Source organism: Nyctereutes procyonoides, unplaced genomic scaffold (assembly GCF_905146905.1).
Source record: "Nyctereutes procyonoides isolate TBG_1078 unplaced genomic scaffold, NYPRO_anot_genome, whole genome shotgun sequence".
Lineage (NCBI taxonomy): Eukaryota > Metazoa > Chordata > Mammalia > Carnivora > Canidae > Nyctereutes > Nyctereutes procyonoides.
Genome location: NW_026575046.1, coordinates 22,431,971 through 22,458,387, shown reverse-complemented (window position 1 = coordinate 22,458,387; position 26,417 = coordinate 22,431,971).

The following is a 26,417-nucleotide window of genomic DNA, read 5'->3' as shown; positions in this document are numbered from 1 at the left end:
GTAAAAAAAAAATTTAGAAGTATGTGAAACAGTAAGAAGCTAGTAAAATAGATTAAGAAAGGAGAGCCAAGTAAATAAGAAATTCAGGAGAGGGTGATATCCAGAAAGCCAACTATAGAAATTGTTTCAAGAATGATAAAGCAAATTGTCAACTTGTATTAAAGACTGCTGATAAATCAAGCAAAATAATTGATTATTATCAATAGTATTGACTATTGCATTTAGAAACAGTGAGATAATTGATGACTTTGACCAAAAAAAGTTTTAGTGGAGAACTAGAGGCAAAAGCGTTTTGGGAGGGGATTTAATAAAGAGGAGGAAAGAAATTGGAGACAAATGCAGATAACTTCTTTAAGGGGTTCTCCTATAACAGGGAGGAGAAAAATGGAATAATAGGTTTCTCTCTTTTTTTAAGATTTTATTTATTTGAAAGAGAGAGAAAGCATGAGCAGACGGTAAGGGCAGAGGGAGAAGAAGAAGCAGAATCCCTACTGAATGGAAGCCACTGCAAGGCTGTATCCCAGGACCCTGATATCATGACCTAAGCCAAAGGCAGACGCTTAACCAACTGAGCCACCCAGGCACCCTGGATAATAGTTTTCAAGGTTTGAGCATTAAGAAAGAAATGGGAGAGATCACACTTTACTATATGTTGAATCCAGTACAAAGAGAAAAATTGATCATGTAACAGACAGGAGAATGTCCAGAGCTGAGTCTTTAAGTAGGATATAAAAATAGCATCTAGTGCCCACATGAAGAGGTTGGACTTAAAGGAGTAAGGACAGTTCATATTTCCCAATGGGAAAAAGGCACCCAGGTGTAGATACATGGTTATCTGTGTATGGGAGAGAGAAACCTCAATGCTTCCATTCTTTATGAAATAGGGAGTGAGGTCATCAACTAAGACTTAGAACAGGGGAAGAGATGATCATTGGAAAAGAAGATGTGCCGGACACATTTAGAAATTTGAGTAGAGAGAGAAGAGTAGTTGTCTAAAGGGACAGAAAAATACAGAATTGTCAGACAGCCCTAAAGTTGTGCTTGTGATTAATGATCTTTAACTGAATGTAAGACCATTAGCATAATTTCACGTTTATCTTCAGCCAAGCTGACTATGCTAAAGCTTAAAAGGAGTAGGTGAAGGGTTTAATTGATCCAGTGATGAGCTTTTGGAAGGTGAGAATGAGAAAACAAGACAAAGTTCTGGATTATAGAAGACCAGTTCAAAGGAGTGATTATTGATGGGCCATGAAATTTAGGACTGTAAGAGGGACACCAAGATGTGAGGAGTCATGGAAGAGTGGAAGAAATCAGGTGGACTGTAGATGCTAGTGGGATCAAAAATCCATTAGTATTTGAGTAGTCCTAAAGAGACTGAAATGAAAAGGGGGTGGAGGATAATAACAAGTGGGGTGCTCAAAACTGGTATTGTGATAAGTTAGCAATTTTCAATAATGGCAGAGTTTCAGAATGTTAAGATCATGAGAGTAAATTGTGAGAAGGGAGGAAGATAGATGATTGGAAGAGAGAAAGCCAAAGGCTTGAAAAGCCAGAATATTGAAAGGATTCTATGCATGGCTATGGAAATTATAGTTTTTCCCAAGAGTTGAGAATAAAAGAAAATTAATATTGGGAAGGTCTGGGCAAAGGGAGAGAAAGCAGCAGGTAGAGTAAGGCAATAGGAGTTTCCAGGTGAGACTATTTGATGTTAATCATAATTTTAGATATTCAATGAGTTGGAGAAGAGCTATTAACAAATTTCAATATACACGTGGCTCATATTAAATCCAAGAATCTGATTTAGTTGGTCTAGGGTAGTGGTTGACATTCTGCAATCACAGTACAGGAAGTGGAATGAGAGAGAGAGAGGGAGGGAAGGATTGGATGAAGATTTAAGTTTAGAGAATACCAACTAGGGCAGCCCTGGTGGCTTAGCGGTTTAGTGCCGCCTTCAGCCCAGGGCCTGATCCTGGAGACCCAGGATCGAGTCCCATGTCGGGTTCCCTGCATTGGGCCTGCTTCTCCCGCTGCCTTCTCTCTCTGTGTGTCTCTCATGAATAAATAAATAAAATGTTTTTAAAGAGAGAGAGAGAGAATACCAAATATCCTTCAGCAAAACTCAGCTTCTTGCCTTGTTTGTTTGTTTGTTTGTTTTAATTTTCTTCTCAGGCTTACAGGAACAAGTTGGACTCTCACTCAAATGTGAACAGACAAAAAGAAAATCCAAAATGTTAAAGCTGACTCAGCTATGAGATTTATTATTAGTGATGTCTGGTACATGAGAAGCTGTTTTAAATGTGTTAAGTTTAAAAAGCAGTGCTCTGCAAATTAATATTTTACTCAGGGCATAAAACCAGAAGGGAAAAATTTTCATCTTCCCAGAAGGAGTTACTGATGTTCTTTGCTTCTATTTTAAAAAGAGTCCCTGCTAAAAAGTTATGTTGTTTTTCATTTATTTGTTTAAAGAAAATAGACCTCAAGGAAATGAAGACTGTGGGCAGATGTGGTTCATTATGATTAAGGAGAAATGATTCTGATACTAATGAAAATCTATTTCCTAAAGGATAAAAAAAACCTTTGTATATAGCATAGGTCTGCAAAGAAATATATAAACTATTCCATTAGCTAAAATTTTGGATCAGGCCATTCCATAGTGCTTTAAAAGATGGAAGAAGATCGTGTTAACCTGCAACATGTTTCTCCTGTTGTGGTCCACAGAAAAGAAACAACGTATTTGGACCCCAGCTAATTCTCTTTAGTCGCCTCTACTGCTGGTTAGGAAAAAGAGAATCAGAGAAACATGGGGTTAAATCCTAATGAAGAATTGCAGGTCTTAGAGATTATGAATTGGATTGATGAGTTTTTGTTTCCTGAAGGACAACATGCAGATTAAAGAGCTTTTAACTGTTCTTGATGCAATCAAAAGGTTATGGTTGTCTGCTAAAAACTCAGTTTCAGCCACAGTTTATGTAAGTTGTTCACATTACTCACTCAGTAATGATGTACTTGGCCTCACTGTTTGTGGTCTGGTTCTCATTTGTTTGGTATTACATTCCAAGACTGCAATGACTCAGAAATGTTCCTTATTTTTTTACAGTAAGAAGAAATAGCATGCTTTGCCTGAAACATCTCAAGTTTAATCACTTGTATGTGGTCTTCCCACAATCTATCCAAGCAGGTGTATATAAGTGAAGACTTCCACATATTGAGTTAGAAGAACCTAACCAAAAAGCTGCTGAAGTTAGCTTCTTATATTCATGTGACATTAACAGAAAAGTTAAACCCTTTGCAAGACTGTATAATATTCACTCTTACCAGAGTGTTGGCAAGTGAGGTTTTCAGAATATAAGAATAGTTTCCAAGATAAAATGTATGAAATATTTATGAGACTTCTATCAAGCATGTATGAGAGAATATGAAAGTTGTACTTCATCTATTGATTAAGTTATACACAAGAGGTGTGAGAATTGTTGTATCCTGACATGGAAGATAGAAGTAGGAGCAGTAGGTAAAAAAAAAAAATATATTGGCAGATTTGGTTTTGACACAATACAATTTTTTTTCTAAGGACTATTAAGCTTTAGTGCTCCCAGAAAATAGAATGACTGTTTTTGTTTTTGTAACTTTAGGTCCCTGAAGACATTGAAGCAGAAATGGAAGTGAAGAATCAGATTAGGGGTTAATCTCAAACACCTGTTTCCTGCAAACCTGTCAGTCTTGGATTCTGGTAGAGAGTAAATAGTATTCGTTAAGTAGGAAAAAAAAAAAAAGAATTGCCTCTCATGACTTAACACTATTCCTATGCTTACCCTCCATAAGCTTTTGGGTTGCCTGACTTCTCCTTCCATGGTAGTTTATAGCACTTTCTTCTACCAGCCAGCAACAGAATGTGAGTTCCAACAGAAATAGAGGGACATAACACATTAAGCATAACTAAGTATGAATTAACTTACTTACTATAGAAAAGAATTGTCACCCAAAAAGATTCCAAGTAAGTAAAATACAGGATGATGGAATTTTGATCAGGGAAGGAAATTTGGAGAGACAAACAAAGTGCTGTCCATAGAAGAAGACTTGGTTAATCTTCCTAGAACATATCTTCAGGGTGGCAGCAGGTGTCTGGGATGACATACTTTACTGTAGATAGTTTGTTGTTTCCCCCTCAGGCATGGCCCTACTGATGATTTTCAAGAAGCACATCACAAAAACTTGGGGGAAGGGAATTCCAAGGCTTGTTAAGAGTTCAAATAAACCAACTAGAAGTCAAAGGAAAGGAATCCAGTACCATTCTCTTAATTATTTGAAATTCCTCTAATTCTACAAGGACAGCTCCGAATCTGGAAAGACTTTGTAAAGCCACATTTTTATAGTCAATGTTCACTTCGAGTAAGTTCTCTGATGTAAGACTTCCTCTCTTGCTTACTCAGATCACACAGAGTTAAAATTTTAAGAAACCTGAGTTACAAAGGGGAAGTGAAAAAGTAGCAGTGATTTATTGAAGACTTACTTTTCTCTCTCTGAAGTGTAACCGTTTATAGCATAACCTCTCGGTGTGTCAAGATGTTGATTATTTTGCAAACTGTAGCTGTGATGTTCCTTCTCATATGTGTGTGGTGCCCAAATTTCTAGCTATGGCCTCCTTTCCTGACATAAAAGAGAAGGCATCTGTCTAAAAGGAAAAAAAAATCATTTAGATGAGACAAGAAAAGTCTACAGGTATTGTGTTTATTCATCAACTGGGCTTTCCAAACTTGCCACACAAAGTCTTTGAATTAGAAATGAACCCTTAAGGATTTCTGATTCAGCTTTTCTGAAGCTCAGTTGGACTCCCTTATAAATGAAGGCAATATATTACATGATTGATTCTAAGATCGCATGTATGATTCCATTCCCACAAGTCCCAGTGACTGCAACCCTATTATCTTCTACATATTGAGAAACCAGTATTTGAGTTCAACTCTCTTGGTGCTCTCATAAGTCAGCAATGTCCCAGGAGGTCCATAATCTTTTTCTGAAAGAACAGGATCTATTCCAGTTTGAGGCTATTTTAAGCCCTCTGTGAGTTTTTGAAGATAATCATTTGTGATTCTGCAATGACTGTAACAATTCCTTAAGTTCTTTAGTGTGAAAGTCACCTGGATCTACAGATTTAACTCACCCACTCTGAATTAGTCATTTTTATCTGTCCCCATGTTAATGAGACTATCTCCTTAGGTCACATCGTTGCCTGCTCTCAGGATTAAATCACAGCTGACATCTTTTCCCTTTGCTGGGTAAAGGGATGATACTCTTCCTCTCTCCTCCCACTTAATGATTTTAAATGTTTATATATATATATATATATATATATATATATATATATATATATATATATATCTTGAGAGTTGTATCTTATATCTGCCTCCTATATTACTGGTTTATCAACCATGGATAGCATAAGAGGATATTAAAGATCATGGGACTTGGAATAGGGACATCTTGGTTTTTGCTGGATAATCTTTAGAAAGTATTCAGAATCTCTGAGCTTCAGTTTCCAGTTTCCCCATCTCTATTGTGAGTATGAACAAGCATGGCGCTTGGGTAGTGTTCATCAGCTTATTTTAGCATTCTTTATCTGTGTTGCCTAAGCCGAGGAAGGCCATGGCAATACTAGCACTGTTACTCATAAATGGGATTGGAAAATACACATGAAGCCTGGACATGGGGGAATCCATTAGCATAATGTTTAATATAGTTAGCTTTAGGTGTGCCGATGCCATCTGAGGAGAGCTAAATGTACAGGAATGGTAATGATCTTGTTAGTCATCTAGGGAAGATGTAACTCAGTGTTGGGTCTGACACCTCCCTTCCCTTCCTTGGAGACTTTTAGATCAAATCTGTTGCAGAAGAGACCATAATATCCAAACTCCGGCCAACGAAGAATTCTGCTACACTGAACTGAATGTGCTAAAATGAACTTCAACAATTCCTTGTTTTTTTGTTTTTTGTTTTTTTGTTTTTAAGGACCATTAAGCTAGGAAGAATGACTTAGGTTTGCCAAATTGTAATTTTGCTTAAAAAGAGATTTAAATGAAAATTTACCATCTACTCTCTACTTTTTCTATTACTTCATTAAGAAGCAAATAAAAGTAGGAAAATCAATTTCTCAGAAGAACAGATAATTTTTAAATTGAATAAGTTCAATTAACATTATGAAGAGCTATTGAGTTTCTCATTTACCACTGACTGATAAAAACCTAACACTAGACTATCATCGACCAAGGATCTGCATCCAGAAATTACCCTTCAAGTAGGAAAAGACATGACTACGGTCATCCCTGGGGTACCTGCTGCTCTCAGCCAGAGGCGTCAACAAGCATAGCTGGCATTTAGGTGGGGTCAGGATCAGACTTTGATTAGCAGCATCAGAGAGTAGCATTTGTTCATTGGCCAGAGGCAAACAGAGCTGTTGTTCTTTTTCCATGTCCAAGTTTTCTGTCGATTCAAAACTCTCTAGTTTGTTATTAGATTCAGGTGTTCCTGCCTTTGTCCACTTTCTACCCTCTTAATTTCCCCTTTCCTGAGATTGTGCTGTAAGTTATAAAGCTTCTGGCATCAACAATTTTATTTTCTTTGTGAATAGTGGTTGCAAACTCCCTGCATGTTTCTGGTTTGTTAGCAGGTGGCCTGGCCTGCCAAGAAAGAACTCATGGTCTTGGATTCCCCCCGGGGCTTACCCAGGTTCCAAAATTGGTATCAGCCTTGATGCATATTACAGAGCCTCATGGATATTTTAATGTTTATACAGGGCAGACAGGCCCATAGGGTATAAGGCTTCATCCAAACACCTCATATGCGATTGAAAGGGGATACAGCATGGCAATAGGATCCTTTTCTCTAAAACTGCTTTCACAATTCACTGAGGAGATGAAAAAAAGAGGAAGCAGGTGAAAAGTTGGGGCCAAATGAACTGCTGTACAAGTATTTCACAACTAGGGAGGTAGCAGAGAATTCAGAAAACAACATCAAATTGCATTTTCAAGGCTTCTTAATCTGTGTTGCCTAAGCAGAGGAAGGCCACGCCTATTCAGAAAACATTTGCCGGATCTTCTGAGTTGGAACCTAACCCGAAAGAGGGGAAGCAAACTAAAGCTGCAAAAAGAAAATGACAAATATATGACTAGTCAGAAGCTGGAAATGCCTCAGATTATTTACTTGACCACACAATAAAAGTGACAGGAGTTGTGTATCCTTAAACAACCTTCTGCTGGCAAGATGATACCATGAAATGGCCTGTTTTGCTGCTAGATGCACTAAAGATTAGATAAGAAAGCAAATAGACCCTTGTGGGTCACTCCAAGTCCTTTAACTGCCAAAATAAGATCCCAGACTAGATCAAAAGTAGAAGGGATTCTAGAGTATCTATAAAGTGCTTCTTAGAAACAGAGATGTGATTTAAAAACCAAAACATTGGACCAGAGTTGAATACTGAGACTTCTGGTGGAAGGCTTCTGGTGGAAGGATGTTGAGAGGACATTAGCCAATGGTTGGTTATTAAATGTGTCATTTGTAGGCTCTTCTTCTATCATTGCTCAGATTTGTTAATCCAAGTCATAAGCCAAGTAAATCATGATGATCATTAACTCTGCAGGGCAGAGGAAAGTAACAGGGTAGAGTGGGAGTAAGTGTGGTTTTGGTTACAATTCTCCCACTAAGTTGTGTGGAAATTCCTCTCACTTTACTATGTCATAGTTCCTGCATCTGTGAAAATGAGACCCATAGACTATGATCTTGAAATAAACTACCTCCTGATCTTAAACTCAGCTGGAGCATTTTAGGTATCAGTAAAAAGCCGTATGCCAACGACCATTCAATGATCATCACTGTAGCTAAAATTTGGACTAAGAAAGTCAGAATTAGGGAATATATATGCCAGTCTCTCTTAGGAAAAGACCATAATGAAGGAATTCTGTTCATCACCAGTTACATTTACAAAGTTTTATAAACCAAATAACTCTGAGAAGAACAATAGACAAATATTTTCAGACCATTCATCAAACATAATACACATGACTATTTCACTGTAAGGGACCAAAGAAACAAGGAATGCAGTGCTCATCTACATTAGAAAAGGATTATTCACTTTACAGCGAAATCAGGAGTTGCTTCTTTTAAATGCTCAGCTGCCCTAATTTGTTTACATTTAATCCAATTTGCAATTTAGATATACATGTATTTTTATTCCAATATTGTTTTATTTATTCAAGATACAATTATTGGAGGTACAGTATGCGATAGATGAGGTGCTAGTCATTGGTGTCACATAGATAAAAAGTTTGGTTTGTTTGGAGGCTTGAATAACTTACAATCAAAGTGACAAACTGACAGGTATTAACAATGATTTTTTAACATGAGAAATGACAATAACAACAAATATGAACAAAATGCTTTGGAAGACCAGAGAAATAAGGATTAATAATCTTGCCTTATGTAAGGATAGAAGGACTCCAAGACACTTCACAGAAGAGATCTTTGAGGTGGATGATTTTAGGTTTGACCTTTCCCAGAGCAAATGCTTTTAATTAGATCTAGAGCATATGGAGGATGGTGGGAAAGACATCTGAGACAGAGGAAAAGCATTTGCGAAGGCCATGGGGAAGTGGATATTTAATAAATGGTTGTTGTTCGGATGCGACTAAATTATACTATGTAAGAGATCAGGAGACAGAAAAAGGGAGTAATGAGCAATAATGAACAATAAGGTAGGCTTTGTTTTATTTTTTTTTATTTATTCATGTGAGACAGAGAGGGGCGGAGACACAGGCAGAGGGAGAAGCAGGCTTCCCGCGGGGATCCCGACAGGGAACTCAAACCCAGGACCCCAGGACCATGACCTGAGCCAGAGGCAGATGCTAACCACTGAGCCACCCAGGTGCCCCCAGTAGACTTTGTTTTAGACAGTGCTAAAGATTTTCAATTTTACCTATAGGGAGTGAAGAGGATTTATCAAAACTGACAGCATTTATTCATAATGGGATTGCTGATGTAAAAAAAAAAAAAGGTCCCCTAGAATTCTGGTGTCCAATTATTGCACGTTTTATAAAACGACCAGGAGGAATGTTTGATCCAAGAGACTGAAGGATTCAAATTCACCTGGATCTTAGCTGCAGTTTGGCGCCACCTGGTGGCCATTATCTAATTGGGTTCAAATACCCTCGAGGAAGATTGATTTCCTGGGTCTAGGGCTAGGAATTTTAGGGCAAGGTCAGTGATTTCAGTATATTAATGACCCCTGCTTCCCTGACTCAGTTTCCTAGACCAGAAGAATACTAGGAGCATGGCTTCTTGAGATTCCTGCCCTGTCTTCCCTTCTTTGTTTTTGTTTTTCCTCTCATTTCCCACCCCATAGAAGGCCAGACATCACAGACTGTTAGCTAGAAGATGGGAACCAATCTCCGATCCCTTCGCATTATCATGAGATTAATTGGCCTTAAATTTTAGATGATTAAAGTTGCATCCCTACAATGGAAATAAGAATATTAAAGAGTGTCTAAGGTTATCTTGCTCATTACAATATTGAGTTAATCTGCCTTTATCAGTTTGAGGAAATTAGCTGAGAAGCACATTGTGAAACAGGAAATTGTAAAAACTGTTGACATCTATAACCAGTTGTAGAATCATGGAGAATTAAAGGATCTATGAAATCATCTAGTGCCAAATATGTAAATATGTATGTTTCATAGGTGAGTAAACTGAGTCCTAGAATGATTTATTTTATTTTGTTTACACCATTGTGCACAGTAAAGCAAGAGCCCAAGGAAGACTCTGTTAAATTTTGCTTTACTCTAGTAATTTTCAAATCTCTATAAGTCAGATAGGTTTGGAAAAATATAGCCATTTCCAAAATCCTTTCTATCCTTTTAACACATCACAAAGAAAATGGAGGTGGATCAGAGACCGTTACACATTAACACACAATGTAAGAAGAATTAACCCCAATTTCTAAAGTTTTAAACACAGATAATGTTTCTGATGTTCCAAATACCCTGACTTTTTACCAAAAAGGACAAAAAAGTGCACACACCTTTTAATTTCATGGAATCTACACCTAATCTACAACTTAGGAGTATCAAAACACAGTCTAATAACAAACATAAACCAAGCCAAACAAATGAAAAACTAGGCAAACAAAGAAACAAACAAAATAGTTCTTCCAGGACTTCTAACTCAAACTGTATTCCCAAATAAAGAAACTGTCCCGAGACAACTCCTAGACCAACGACATTTAGATTCTTTTCTGAATACTTAGACACTTGAACAGCCAATAACTGAACTTTCATCGATTATTTAAACCAGTTAGCAACATCCTTAGTCTATTCTCTCAGTGATTCTGCAGCAAAATGAAAAGGACTACTTAATTTGAAAAAAATGATTGTAAAAAAAAAAAGAAAAAAGAAAAAATGATTGTAGTGTAGGTTAGTCAAAAAGTCCAGGCTACATATTTTTTAAAACAACTTACAGAAAATATAAAGAAAAACTATATGAGAACATTTTGGATAAAGATAATTACTATAACTCTCTCACCTCATTCTACAAAGTTGCACTAAATATCTCTCTTTGATGGACAGAGCGAAACTCTTATACTTTGGTAATTACCTAGAACAAGAATAACTGTTAATGCTGATCTATGAAATGATATGGTTGGCCATGGTTAGATCTGGCACTTAGCAGAATTATCAAGAAAGTGACACCGATTTCTGTTTCAGTCCTCAAAAAGTCTTCATTCATCCATGTAGCAGATTCCTGATGCTCTACTCTATGTCCTTGGCTTCCCTCTGAGTTCATCTTTAGCTAAGATGGACATTTTCTAAAACTGCTGATGGGAAATCTCTCTGCTTCTCTGCCTGAAGCTTTTCTCTTACATAGAAATACTGGATTAAAATAAATAGATATTACCATGCTCAGTCCTATCTTTTAAGGGTTCCTCTCCTTTTTTCACTTCTACTTTCTGTGAGAACCAACTCAGAAAGCTACTTAATTCAAGTGCTTGTCATATGATCTGTTTTTTTTGGGAAAAAACAAGCTATGACATGCATCTGTCTAATATTCCTGTGTTACCCTCTCAATGGCTGCCAATTAGTCTAGCTTATTATCTGGAACAGGTACTAGGCTACAACTTTAAGACACTGAGTTCTAACCTTTTAACCCTTAGTCTCCTCTCTAAAATGTAGTTTTGTTCATTTGAAAAATGAAGGGTTTGGACTATATATGCTGTAGAGTGCCATCAAGCTTTCACTCTTTATCTTCTATTTTATTTTAAGCTAGAAGGGAAAAATGAAACCGGCAAATAGGGATAAAAGAACAATCTGTCACAGACTTGCCAGATAACCAGAATGTGCCTCTTGTGTTGTGTTATATTACTATTTATTATCTGACCACCCCACTATGGTGTGAGCTCCTCAAGGCTAGTTCCAAATTTTAGCACAGTGTCTAATATATAATGGTCATTTAATAAACGCATGATTAATGAATTAATAACATATGCAGGAAGGAGAAGTGAGGATGCTGGCTAGACTGATGGAAGAAAGAATATAGGAAATATGTACAGCTGTATGATGGGACTGGATGATATAGGATCATACTGAGTGCTAGATTTTAGGCTTAAACTGGTGGCATGAAACGTTTTTGATTAGGAATGGCACAATGAAAAAGATAAAGGTGGTATAGAGGAAGGGTAGCAGAGTGACATATTAAGAGAAGTGATCTATTTAATCGCAATTGTAAGATAATTACTTTAAGAAAGACTTTTTTTCAAGTTTTCAACAATTATAAGGAAAATATAATGCTTGGTTTATAGCAATAAATCAATCAACTTAACATATCATCAGCATATGATATTCAAAAATAGGTGTGAATTATGGCACAATAATTGGCTCCTTTTCCATCTTAGTATTTTGTGTACTTTCAGTGAAAATATTTTTGATGTTACCAAATTGGTATTACTTTGTTTATTTCACAGTTCTTAGTCACCAGGCTTAGTTCACAAATTCCAACTGTTTTCAAAAATGAAGTTCATTTCAGTAAATGAAAATGTTTCAACACTGAAGAGGTTCAAAACAGTAGAGAATTCAAAACTCAATTATATAAATAATTTCTATTGAATTTATTAAAATAAAAGAATCTCATTTTTTTACAGTCATGATTTATATTAAAAGACTTAATCATTTCAATATGAGTTAGCTCCAGTTCACAAAGGCAAAAGCCTGAGAGTCACTCTCAAATTCTCCTTTCCACTTACCCTCCTTACCCAATCAGCTGTTTCTGATATAAGCAAAGCATATCTGTTCTCACTGCATCTAGTATAACTATCAGCGGAAAACTAGCCTAGTTATGGCCCAAAACAACAGGTGGTATACAAATACTGTGAAGAATAAATTGCTATTGTCCAACTATCCTTTCTAATAGGCCATCAAATTGTTTCTTTTTCCTTCCACTCCTTTTCTTCCTCTTTTTCCCCCTTCTTCCTCCCCTCTCCTACTTCCTCTTCTTTCTCTTCTCCTTTTTTTGTCTCCTGAACTCACCTACCTGCTGGAATAATCTTGGAACTGAAATGAACTTCAATAGACTTCCTACCACCAAAATACATAGAAATACTGGGTTAAAATAAATATATATTACCAAGCTCAAAATAAGGGAAAAAAATTAGAAAAAGTGAAATAGATCCACAAAGCAAGAGCTTTAAGTATACAAGAGGACACTGTATCTATACATAAAGGATATAAGATGAAGAGGAGAGTTGGGGACCAGACATATATGTCTTAATGATTAGAAGCTGAGATTTTTCAACCACAAGAGGACATGAACTTTAGTTTTGGTCCTATGCAAAGTGGGGAGTTGGTTCATGATTTAGCCAAGCAATCATGAATTTGTTGTAACCATTAGAGGAAAGATCACTAGGGAACGATATACTTTGGGGCAAAGGATAACTACCCAAAACACAAAATATAAGAAAACGTACGTTTATAATGGAGATACCTTAACTAAGTAACCAAACAGCATTGTAATATAGGGCTACTTAGTAATGTATCACTTGATGGGATGCAATAAGAAATAGCGTTATCCCTGAAGTATCAATGCCCAAAATATTTAACCTGAATCTAATCAATTCTCTGGCTTACAGTTTATAGGAAAGAAAATAGAGGACCATATTAAGTCATTATATAAGAAAACAATTAGATCAAGAAGGTTGAGTAACTACAAGAAAATTCCTCTGGGCTCTTTGTAAAGTCCATGTCATAAAAACAAGAAAGCAGGATTGTTCTAGATCTAAAACGGCTAAGGAGACATAATTGTCAATTGCACTGCATGATGTTTGATTGGACCCTGGGTAGAAAATAAACATCAATAAAACACATTTGGAGATCATTGAAAAAGTTTGAATATGGACTGGATATCTTATTTTATTAAGGAATTATTCATTTTCTTATAAGAATGCCTTGATTTTTAGAAGGTATATATTGAACTGTTTAGGAATAAAATGTCATGATCTCTGCTACTCATTTTCAAATAGTTCCACATTAGTAAACAAATGTGTATATGTGTATGTGGTATGTGTTTGTGTGTGAGTGAAGAGCAAGAGAGGGAGGGAGGTAGAAAGCAAATATGATAGAAGATTAACAATAATTGAATTTAGGTGAAATGATACTGGTGTTTTTTTCTTTTTCTTTTCTTTTCTTTTTTTTTTTTTCAGTTACTATTATGTCATAAGCATTTTTTCCCCTACTTTTAAAACCTTGTTATTAGTATAAAGAATGTACAGGTAAGGCAAATATATATCTGTATAAGTAAATAAGTAAATAAAATGATTCGAAACACCAAAAGTTCCTGTTTAATTTTAGCTCATTGAAGAGAAAAGTTGATGAAAGTAAGCTATAAATTAACCATTGTACCATGTCTGTATTTCCTATATAATGTTGAGTTCTCTTCCATTTAGTCATGTGTGCCAAATTATGAACAAATTTCTAAGCTCACTTCAGACTAAACATAATATGCTTATATTTCAGAGAGGGAAAACGTTGTTTAGTTAAAAAAGAAAAAGAAAAAAAGAGTCAGATCCATGTAATTCTCTGGCTTCATTGTAGCCCTGAAAAATAGTATGAAAATACCTTTCTTCTTCCTAAAATTTAACATCTTCTTTTATATGGTCAGAATTGCCAGATCGTTTATCAATTACCCGCCTCCAACAGCTTTGCAAAATAAAGATTTTAAGGTAACAATCCACTATCTTTAATTCATCTCACTGTATTGAAAAAGTGAATGAAATAGAAATCAACATAATGATCCAGAGTCTAGATCATCCAGGTCACTTTTATAAATATACTATATACATAACTGATAATTTAGCATATATATATTTTTTAAGTAACTCTATAGGTTTTTTGTTTTTGTTTTTGTTTTAATGAGAATATCTCTAAAATGGGATAGAGGTGCTATATCCAGAGTTTCAGAAGCTGGGATACTGGACTGAATCAGGGCTAGAGTATAAGGAATCAGAGCAGCAAGAAGCCTATTTGGACCAGTTAGCAGCCAGAAATAGAGGTGCCCTAAGGTAGATTCTTAACACTGTTGTGGGGCCGGGGATCTAGGAATGATGGAAAGCTGGGAAAGTTGATCTTGCCTTGAGGGCTGAAGTAAGGAGTGCTCCTAACTACCAGTATAATTCTCTGGAGTAAAATTTCCTCAAGAAAAGCCATTATGAGTAAGACAGAAGAGACATAAAATACAAGTTATTTAGTTACTTGCTATGGACTGAATTGTGTTCTCTCAAAATTCATGTTCAAGTCTCAAGCCCCAATAGGATAGCATTTGGAGATGGAGCCTTTGGAAGGTAATTAGGTTTTAAATAAAGTCATGAGGGTGGGGCCCTTGCGATGAGATTAGTGCCTTTATACAAGAAGGAAGAGATGAGATACTTCTCCCTCTGCAATGTGAGGACACATTGAGCTGAACATAGGTGAGAGTTCTCACACAGCTACAAGCCAGGTGCGAGTTCTCAACAGAACTGTACCATGCTGGCACCTTGATATCAGTCTTCCAGATTTTGAATTTCTGTTGTTCAGTTCACCTATGCTATGGCATTTTGTTTTGGCATTCTGAAAAAACTAATACAACACCCAAGTTATGTAGATGCTGAAAATGAGAAGTAGAGACTATGGATAGAATAGGCATTACATATTTTAGAAAATTAAGGAGATAATTAAAAATTAAAAGTCATAAAAAATAATTTTAAGAAATAAAAATATATAGTTAAAAGAAATAGTGATTTGATTCAATAGCAGATTAGTCATGATTGAAGAATTTCTAAGCAGAAAACATAGGAATTTATCTATAATGTAACAAATTTAAAAATATAATTTTTTTATCGTCTTTCCTCCTTTATCGTATATTAGTTGAGCATAAAGTTCAGGGTCCACTTCTGGGTTCTCTGTTCTGTTCCATTGATCTATATGTCTGTTTTTGTGCCAGTACCACACTGTCTTGATGAACACAGCTTTGTAGTACAACCTGAAATCTGGCATTGTGATGCCCCCAGATATGGTTTTCTTTTTTAAAATTCCCCTGGCTGTTTGGGGTCTTTTCTGATTCCACACAAATCTTAAAATAATTTGTTCTAAGTCTCTGAAGAAAGTCCATGGTATTTTGATAGGGATTGCATTATACGTGTAAATTGCCCTGGGTAACATTGACATTTTCACAATATTAATTCTGCCAATCCATGAGCATGGAATATTTTTCCATCTCTTTGTGTCTTCCTCAATTTCTTTCAGAAGTGTTCTGTAGTTTTTAGGGTATATTTTGAGAACCATTTGAATGGTAAATGGTTCTCCAACCTTTTATTTTCAGGTTGTAGGTGTCCTTCTGTCTAAAATGAGTCTCTTGTAGACAGCAAATAGATGGGTCCTGTTTTTTTATCCAGTCTGAAACTCTGCGCCTTTTGATGGGGTCATTAAGCCCATTCACGTTCAGAGTTACTTGAACTTCTTCTTAAAGGGGAGTTTTAAGAGTCCCCCTTAAAATTTCTTGCAGAGCTGGTTTGGAGGTCACATATTCTTTCAGTTCCTGCCTGTCTTGGAAGCTCTTTATCTCTCCTTCCATTTTGAATGAGAGCCTTGCTGGATAAAGTATTCTTGGTTGCATGTTCTTCTCATTTAGGACCCTGAATATATCCTGCCAGCCCTTTCTGGCCTGCCACGTCTCTGTGGAGAGGTCTGCTGTTACCCTAATATTCCTCCCCATGAAAGTCAGGGACTTCTTGTCTCTTGCTGCTTTAAGGATCTTCTCTTTATCTTTGGAATTTGCAAGCTTCACTATTAGATGTCGAGGTGTTGAACGGTTTTTATTGATTTTAGGGGGGGATCTCTCTATTTCCTGGATCTGAATGCCTGTTTCCCTTCCCAGATTGGGAAAGTTTTCAGCTAGGATTTGTTCAAATACATATTCTGGCCCTCTGTCCCTTTCGGCGCCCTCGGGAACCCCAATTAAACGTAGGTTTTTCTTCCTCAGACTGTCATTTATTTGCCTTAATCTGTCTTCATGGTCCCTTAATTGATTGTCTCTTTTTTCCTCAGTTTCCCTCTTTGCCATTAACTTGTCTTCTATGTCACTCACTCGTTCTTCCACCTCGTTAACCCTCGTCGTTAGGACTTCTAGTTTGGATTGCATCTCATTCAATTGATTTTTAATTTCTGCCTGATTGGATCTAAATTCTGCAGTCATGAAGTCTCGTGAGGCCTTAATGCTTTTTTCTAGAGCCACCAGTAGCTGTAGAATAGTGCTTCTGAATTGGCTTTCTGACATTGAAGTGTAATCCAGATTTTGTAACCTGTGGGAGAGAGGGCTGTTTCTGATTCTTTCTTTTGAAGTGAGGTTTTCCTTCTAGTCATTTTGCTCAGTGCAGAGTGGCCAAAAACAAGTTGTATTGGAACACGGGGGAGTATCACTGGTCCGTCCAGCTGGTCTTCTGGGGGAGGGGCCTGCTGTGCTGATTCTCAGGTGTTAGCACTTGGGGGAGCTGCTCTGCCCCTGCCTGCTGCAGGGCTCAGCGGGGGTTGTTTACCCCGTGGGGCCCCAGGAGGAACAGCCGCAGTTGCTATGGCAGCTCTGGAAGCCTGGATTCAGCCTCCGCAGGAACTACGGGGCTCGGGGCTCTCGGTTCTCCGTCCGCAGGGCCTGGAGGCTCCGGGGCGGGGCCGCTGATCTGCTCAGCTCGGGGCAGGAGCGTCCTCGCTGTCCTGGGCCCTCCCGGCCTCTGCCTGTCCCGGGGGAGGCCGGATCCTGGGCTGTGTCCCGGCGCCCTGTGCTCCGGGGCCTGCGCTGGTGGATTCGCGCTCCCGCCCCGCAGCCCCCTCCGCGGAGCCGCCGCCCGAGCCCCTCTTTTTTAAAAAAAGAGATAAGTTCACCTTAAGAGACAAGAAGAATCAAGTAAGAAGGTCTAACATATGTCTCTTTGGGGGGGTCCTGAAGCCCAAATATAAGAACAGTATATAAAAAGAAAGACAAAGTGGAATCTATGCCTAAACACATTACACTAAAATTGAGAAAGAAAAAGGAAAAAAAAAAAAAAAAGAACTTTAACCAGACACAGTGAATAGATTAAGTACCAACAAATGGGCAGTTTTTTTCTCAACAGCAACAGTAAAAAATGATTTTCAATGTTTTGAGAGAACATAGATACCAACCTAGAATTCTATTTTCAACTATTTTATCTTCCAAAAATGAGAGTTAAATAAAGATATTGATGGATGAACAATGACAAGAATGTTCTATCTAAACTAAATTCTGAAAGGGAAGGAAAACAAAACCAGAACAGTCAAAGACTCAGAATGAAGGGTGAACACAAAGATGGATGTGTAAGTAAAAGTGAAATAAATTGGTTTGCATAAAAATGTTTCTAAAAATTGTTCCAAACCTATGGAGTGAACAAATATATAATTGAATATAGAACTAAAGTATTAAGCAATAATAGTATATAAATTGTAAGGTAGAAAATGAGAGATAAACTGTTCAACCACACTTTTATTATTTAAGATGGGGCTAGAACGTCAAGGTAGGGTGTGATTTTATATTTCAAATTTGCACAGTATCACTATGCTTAAGATGTAGGAAGCCCATTCTAATGATGAAAATAAGCTAGACAGAAAATCCTAACTTTTCTCAAACTTATCGGAAAGTAGCCAGATTAATTAAATCTAAAAGAATGGCAAACCCCTCCAGGGGTAAAGGAGATACCAGATAAATGAGCTATCTTCCCTTTGACAGATGACTATAGGTAAGAAGAAATAGCTAAATTCTAACAATTTCTTAAAGGCCAAATGTGGATTAATATGACACTTTAGAATAACTGGAAGCCTCAGACACACAGGAGTTTGTACGCATTTACAAACTCATTTCCATGGATCTCTATTGCAGATTCAAGAGAAAAAAATGGAGGACAAGACAGGAGAACAGAAGGAAACAAAGTCAGTGATGCATCAGCATGAAACCATAAAACTCTCATGGACCCTTCTCTCTTATGAAGCAAAGCCTCAGGATGCCTGGGTGGCTCAGCGGTTAAGCACCTGCCTTCAGCCCAGGGTGTGACCTGGAGTCCAGGGATCCAGTCCCACATCGGGCTCTCTGCATGGAGCCTGCTTCTCTCTCTGTGCCTGTGTCCCTGCCCCCCCCCTCTCTGTGTGTGTGTGTGTGTGTGTGTCTCATGAATAAATAAATAAAATCTGTAGAAAAAAAAAAAAAGCCTTGGACACTGGAGAGGAGGAGACCTCCCACCTTTAGGAACTAGGCTCAAGTCCCTGCTTCTGGGGAAGATGTGGAAGCAAAATTCTTCTGCTTCTGGTTAAAGGACAGAAAAATAACCAGCTCCCAAGGGTCAGGCAAAGATTTACTACTTCCTGGGGAAGAGAAGAAGTAAAAGCTCACCATCACCGGGGAGGGAAGCAACAAAGTCACTCTAACCTAAGATTCTACACTGATAGAAAACTGAGATCTGCTGCTGGTGTTGAATAGGCAGGAAATGATTTACCACTGAAGATGCTCACAGCTATGGACAGAATTTAGACACCATGGGCTGGGAGGCATGAATACTAAGAAGCTCCTGTACCAGGAGAACCAAAACTCCTCTGCCCTCAACACAAGACAACCACTAAGAAACAAGCAAAATAACTCTCTTGTGGGAGGGGACAAACATGTAAGAGAGACCCATTCTATTGCGCAGGCATGCAGGGATTTATGAAAGCTAAGAGTGGAATAGGGATACAAGAAAACCTTCTAATATCTCAGGCCCCACACAGAGAAGCAGCTGACCACCCCAGGCGGAATTTGAAGTCTGGTAAACGGAAAGTAACTATGACAACAATAACAAATCCAAACAAATATAGAAATCAACAAGATGAACTCAAAATTTGTTGGAAGAAAAGGCATATCAATTATTGGGTATAAATCCTACATACCTCCATTTTTACTGTTCTTCTAAAAATAATGTCTGGCATTCAATCAAAAGTTATGAAAGCAAAATAGGCAAGAAAAAATTATCAAGAGATAAAGTAATCAACAGAATGAAATCTGGAGATAAATGCAATATTGGAAATATAAGACAGGAAATTTACCAAAGCTATAATTAAATATATTCAAGGATCTAGAGGAAAATTGTATAATACGCATGAATTTTAGCAGAATAATATAAGTATAAAATAGTCCAATGCAAATGCTAGAAATAAAAAAATCATGGTCTCAAAAAACAGAGAAATTCTTTGACAAACTACCCGGAAGACTGGATATAGCTCAGCCAATAATTAGCACAAATCAATAAAAAATATTCAAATTGAATTGCAAACAAAAGAGGTAAATAAAAAAAGAAGAGATTATTCAAAGCTATGAGACAATATAAAATGGCTAAATATATATTCAATTAAAGTCTGAAAAGGAGAAAAGAGAACAGGGCAAGAATTATCTGAAGATAGAAGATAGAAGAATTATCTGATATACAAGCCAGAAATTTTCAATATTAATGATAGGCAACAAGCCACAGATAAAAATGGTTCTAAGAACGCCAAACAAAATTAAAATTTTTAAACAACAACAACCAGACACTTTGAGGTCAAACAGCTGAAAATAAAAAATAAAGAGAAAACTTTGAAGGCAGTCATGGTAGGAGAGGGTAGCATCACATACAGAAGAACAAATATAAAAATTGTAGTATATTTTATTGAGAAACTGTGTAAGCCAGAAAACAATACTATATAGTACTGAGTGGTAAAAGAAAAACTTGTCTAAATACTAGTGAATCACCCCTCAAAAAAGAATTTTCAATAATGATAGTGAATTAAAAACTCTTTCAGGAATACAAAAGCTGAGAGAATTTCATTGCCATCAGACATATTCAACAACAACAACAAAATGGTTAAAGGATGTACTTCATTAAAAAGAGTATAATAAAAGATGAAAATTTGGATTCATACAAAGAAATGAGGAGCACTAAGAAATGGCAAAAATTGGGATCCCTGGGTGGCGCAGCGGTTTGGCGCCTGCCTTTGGCCCAGGGCGCGATCCTGGAGACCCGGGATCGAATCCCACGTCGGGCTCCCGGTGCATGGAGCCTGCTTCTCCCTCTGCCTGTGTCTCTGCCTCTCTGTGTGTGTGTGTGTGTGACTATCATAAATAAATAAAAATTTAAAAAAAATTAAAAAAAAAGAAATGGCAAAAATTGAAAACCAATTTTAAAATATGCTTTTTCTCTATCATCAAGGAAATACAAATCAAAACTACAATGAGATATTGCCTCATACCAGTCAGAATTGCTAAAATTAACAACACAAGAAACAACAGAGGTTGGTGAGGTTGTGAGAGGGGGGAGCTCTCTTGCACTGTTGGTGGGAATGAAAACTGGTACAGCCACTCTGGAAAACAGTATGGAGATTCCTCAAAAAGTTAAAAATAGAACTACCCTATGACCCAGCAACTGCACTACTAGGTATTTACCCACAGAATACAAAAATACAGATTTAAAGGGACACATGCACTCTGATGTTTATAGCAGCATTATTAACAATGGCCAAACTATGGAAAGAGCCCAAATGTCCACTGACTAATGAATGGATAAAAAAGATACGTGTGTGTGTAAAATATTACTCAGCCATCAAAAAGAATGAAAAGTCTTGTCATTTGCAATGACATGGATGGAGCTAGAGTGTATTATGTTAAGTGAAATAAGTCAGTCAGAGAAAGACAAATGCCATTTCACTCATATATGGAATTTAAGAAACAAAACAGATAAAGGTAGGAGAAGAAAAAAGAGATAGAGAAAGGCAAATCATAAAACACTCTTAACTATAGAGAACAAACTAATGGTTACGAGAGGGAGAGCCCCAAAAGGATCTTCTTCAGCTTTTTACTATCAGAAAGGGGTAGGTAAAAACTCACAAAAGTGTGAGCACTCTCTGAGGGCTGTGGCCCTCAGGCGTTTCTCCCTCTTAAGCTAGTCCCTACAATCTTAAGCAATTCATCAACATTATCATTTACATGTTTCTATCAGTATTAGGGCTCCACTGGCTTGTTCTCCAGATAAACAGAAGTCAAGATTGAATCTCTGGATTTGCCTGTCTCTTCCGATTTTGGGGTGGCAGTTTGTCCTGTAACATCACTTCTCTTAAGATCTGAGAAAAGTTGATGATTTTCAGTTTGTTTCGCTTTTTCTTGTTGTAAGGACAGGAGTGTAGACAAAGTTCTTTTATGTTGGAGCTGACACAGGATGATGTTCTATTTTTTTTTTCCTTTTAAATATGTTGAATTTTTTTTTATGGTCAGGAATACGCCCTGTTTTGGGGAGTGTTCTATGTTCACTTGAAAAGAATATTTGTTCTGTTCTTATTGGTTGAAGTGTTTTATAAATGCTTATTAGATCATGTTGGTTGATAACGTTGTCTGGTTCTTCTACACCCTTCATGGTTTTTGCCTGCATGTCTACATGTTTTAACTACTGAGAGGAATGTGGAAGTCTCCAAAAATAACTGTGGATTTTAATATAGCATTGTGCTATTTGTTTTCTATTTCTTACCCTTTTCTCTTTATTTTGTCTTTCTACCACTTTTTGGATTAATTGCTCACTTTTACAATTGATTTTTATGTCACTATTTAGCTTCTCAGTTGTATTTCTTTTTAAATTTTTAAATGATTGCTCTATTGTTTATGGTATAAATCTTTAATTTATCTGTCTACCTTTAATAATGTTATTTTACTTATAATAACTAAGTAAGAGTATACTTCCACTTTCTCCACCTTTTGTGCATTTATTGTCATAAATTTTACTTCTACATATATTATAAATTCTGTAATACTTTTTTCCAATTTTTGCTATAGACAGTATATTATCTTTTAAAGTAATCAAAATCCCACTTGTCAGGGAAAAAGACCCTGAAATCCTGATCTACCTGGTAAGGGCATTTCTCCGAATCTAGCCTGCTCTACCCTTCCTCTCTCACCAAGGGAGTGTGAGGAATCTAAAATTCACTGTGTAAGTCACAGACTGGGCCTACTAAAACACAAATTTATAGAATTGTGTCCCTCCTCCACACTGTACTACCACACCAACAGGGCTTTAATGCAGTAAAAGTGGATTATAGTTGAAAAAACCACAGACACAGACACAGACACTGAGGAGGAGTTCTGAGGGAAACCCATAGACAACATGAGACAAAAATAAGGATGCAAGAAGAATTTGGAGTTTTGGGTACCTATGACTATAGCAAATATTAAACATAGCCCAATTTCTAGACAAATTGAAATAAAACCTCATACTACAGGCCAATTTACCTCAATTACTATTACCTGACACATAATGTCCAGCTTTCAACAAAAAAATTACAAGACATGCTAACGGCTAAAGGAAAAAATAATCTGAAGAGACAAGGTAAGCATTAAACCAGACTCAAATACAACATAAATTTTTGAATTATCAGAGAGAAATTTAAAAACCTATGATTAACAAGTTAGTTAATATGTTCAGATTTCCAATGGAAAAAGTAAGCAATATGCAAAAATAGATGCTAATGGAATCAGAGATGGAAACTAATAAAAAAGAAAAAGGAAATGCTGGACACCAAAATACTATAACAGAAATGAAGAATGAAGAATGCCTTCAGGGCAGCCTGGGTGGCTCAGCGGTTCAGCGCCGCCTTCGGCCCAGGGCATGATCCTGGAGACCTGGGATGGAGTCCCACATCGGGCTCCCTGCATGGAGCCTGCTTCTCCCTCTGCCTGTGTCTCTGCCTCTCTCTCTGTGTCGCTCATGAATAAATAAATAAAAATCTTAAAAAAAAAAAGTAGAAGAATGCCTTCAGTGGGATCACACCAGTAGACTACCTATAGCTTAAGAAAGAATCAGTGAGCCTGGAAATAGGTAAGTAAAAACCTCCCAAATAAAATGCTATAGTGGGTTGAAGAGTGGGGGCTGCAAAAGATTTTCCAAATCTTAACTCCTAGAACTTGTTAATGTGATATTATTTGGTAAAAGGGTCACTGCAGATGTAATTAATAAAAGATAAATAAAATTAAATCATCCTGGATGTAGAGTGGGCCCTAAATCTTTTTCTCTCAAAAGCATACAGGCTTTGGAATGGGTCAGTCCTTGGTTCAACTCTGGATTTAACTCTTAGTAGCTTTTGATCCTGGGAATATAAAGCAGAAAGCTAATATCTACCTCACAGGTACCTTGTGAGAAATAAATGAGCTAATATTTACAAAGCACTTAGCTTGGGGTCAGAGCTATAGAAAGTGCTCAATAAATAGTCATTAGCATTATTAATTTTAGATTAAGAGTACATATTAAGATCATTATGAGAGATGTGCTTTAAAATGCATTTAAATATCAACAGAGAATAAATTTATAATAATAGCTCACAGTCTAGATATAAAAGACAGGGAAGAATTAATAGCTTAGATGAGTTATTTTGTATTCATTAAAATAGGAATATTTGCTGTCACCAGAGAATATTCTTGTTGGGTTAATTAGAAAAACATCCTTGTAACTACAAGTCCGAATTTTAGTATATTTTAAAAGTGTGCTTGCACATATGTGGGTACGTACAAACAAACTTATTTGAAAACCTGAGGTGGTAAGATGAGCAGGGGTAGTTGTTAGCATTTGTATTGATTTAGGATTGTGAGATTTCTTGGTCTCGTTGGTTTTGTTTTGTTTTTTTTCCAAACATTATCACACATGAAATATGTCTTTTATAAACAAAGAGAAGCAATATATATGCAATAATTATACCTAAGAATAATACTTTTTAAAATCATAGGTATTAAACTATTTTCTTGCCCATCATTACATTTCTTTGTATCTTTTGGCATAGATATTTTAACTGGTTCTGATTCATCACTTATTTTTCTTTCCTAGTATCACTTTACAGGGATAAACTTTCTGCTTGTTCCTGCCATACCAGACACAGACAGGGAGTCATTAAGCAAGTAACTTTGTAAAGATACTGTATCCTGGTTTTAACATTTACTCCCATGACAGAATTATTCATGAGATTTAGCAGAGGAGGATCAATTTAGGTGAATAGATATTACTTAGAGTAAAGTTTCAATAAGTTTTCAGCCACTTCTCCATAATTCTGGCATACAAAATTATTTAAACATTCTCTCATTTACATTTTAAAATCCAATCGTAAAAATAAAAGTTGGATAGAGCAATTTTTAATACCTGCCATGCCCCTTCCTAAATATCTCAAAGTATATATTCCCGCAGACTGAGGTTTTAAAGAAAAACAACTGCTTCAATGCATTTATTAGAACGTCTTTGTTTTTACCTTTTGACTTGTGTGGCACTGAGAATACAATGGTGAGTGTGAGTGGAGAATTCCTGCCCATGGATGGGGATTTTTTTAGTCTAGAAATCAAACCAGTAGGACAGTCAATGAGGCTCAGAAAATGATGACATCCTTCCCTGATGAGATCTAATAGTATTCACCTCCTGCATTAAAGTTTAGAGGGCATAAGAATCAGAGATGCCCAGCCCTGTCTCCAGACTTTGATATGGCAGATCTGAAAAAAGAACTATGAGTGCAGATTTCATAAGAATTTGGGTATTTCTGGGGTATCTGGGTGGCTCAGTCAGTTATGTGTCTGCCTTTGGCTCAGGTAATGACCCAGGGTCCTGGGATTAAGCCTCACAGTCAGGCTTCCTGCTCAGTGGGCAGCCTGCTTCTCCCTCTCCCTCTGCCACTCCTTCTGCTCTCTCTCTCTCTCTCTCTCTCTCTCTCTCTCTCTCTCTCCCTCAAACAAATAAATAAAATCTTAAAGAAAAAAGAATTTAGGTATTTCTGACATAGATAATCTGCATTCCACACTTTGGAAAACATTAGCATTTGATGTAATCAGAACTTCTGAACTTTGCAAAATAGAAAGAGGTTAGACCTGATTTCAAATTCCTGAAAGCTCCTTCTGGTTTCCTGGAATGATTAAACAATGATTGTAAGATTTAGATATAAATAGAACATTACATAATTTAATGTATACTTTATTATACCTAAGTGGTTGGTGTACCGTCTTGCTGGTGATTATACATTGACAAGAATGCCTCTGATATAGACTGAATGGTTGTGCCCCCATCACCACCCCTAAATTCATAGGTTAAGTTCTAATGCCCAATGAGGTCGTATTTGGATTTGGGGCTTTGGGGAGGTGATTAGGTCATGAGAGTGAAGCCTTTGAGAATGGAATCCATACCCTATCATCAAAGCTTTCATGCCTGAGAGCTCCGTTGCCCCTTCTGCCAAGTGAAGACACAAGAAGTTGGCTGTCTTTGAACCAGGAAGTGGGTTCTTACCAGACATTGAATAATTTGCTGTGGCCTTGATCTTGGATTTCCTAGACGTAGAACCATGAGAAACAAGTGGTTGTTGTTTATAATCTATAGTATTTTGTTATAGCCCCTGGAACAGAATAAAGCAGCATCTATCTGACTCACCTTTTGAATGGGGCAGAAACCCACAGTGCCTGAGGTCAGAGTTGACTGGTACTACCAAAGAAACATTGAAAAATCCAGCTGTGCTTTGGGTTCGTCAAACAACTTGAACTATTTTTCAAACCTTTTGGATTTAGTAAAACTAAGACCTCATTTTGCCAAGCACTTTCACCCTTAATTTTTAAACCCATGTGTATTTTAAGAGAAATGTAATCCATATGTTTCTGATTCATTTACACTTAAATCATCGAAATGTTGTTTTGTAAGACCTATTTGATGTCCAAGGTTTTCTGAGCTTTGTAAACCTCTTGTCTCAGAAACAGAATGCTGTGTTGTGCCAGAGGTTTGAGTCCTGGTTGAAGTGCCAGAACTAGGAGGTTTCAGTGGGTTCCACGTTTACCACAGAAAGCTTCCTCTT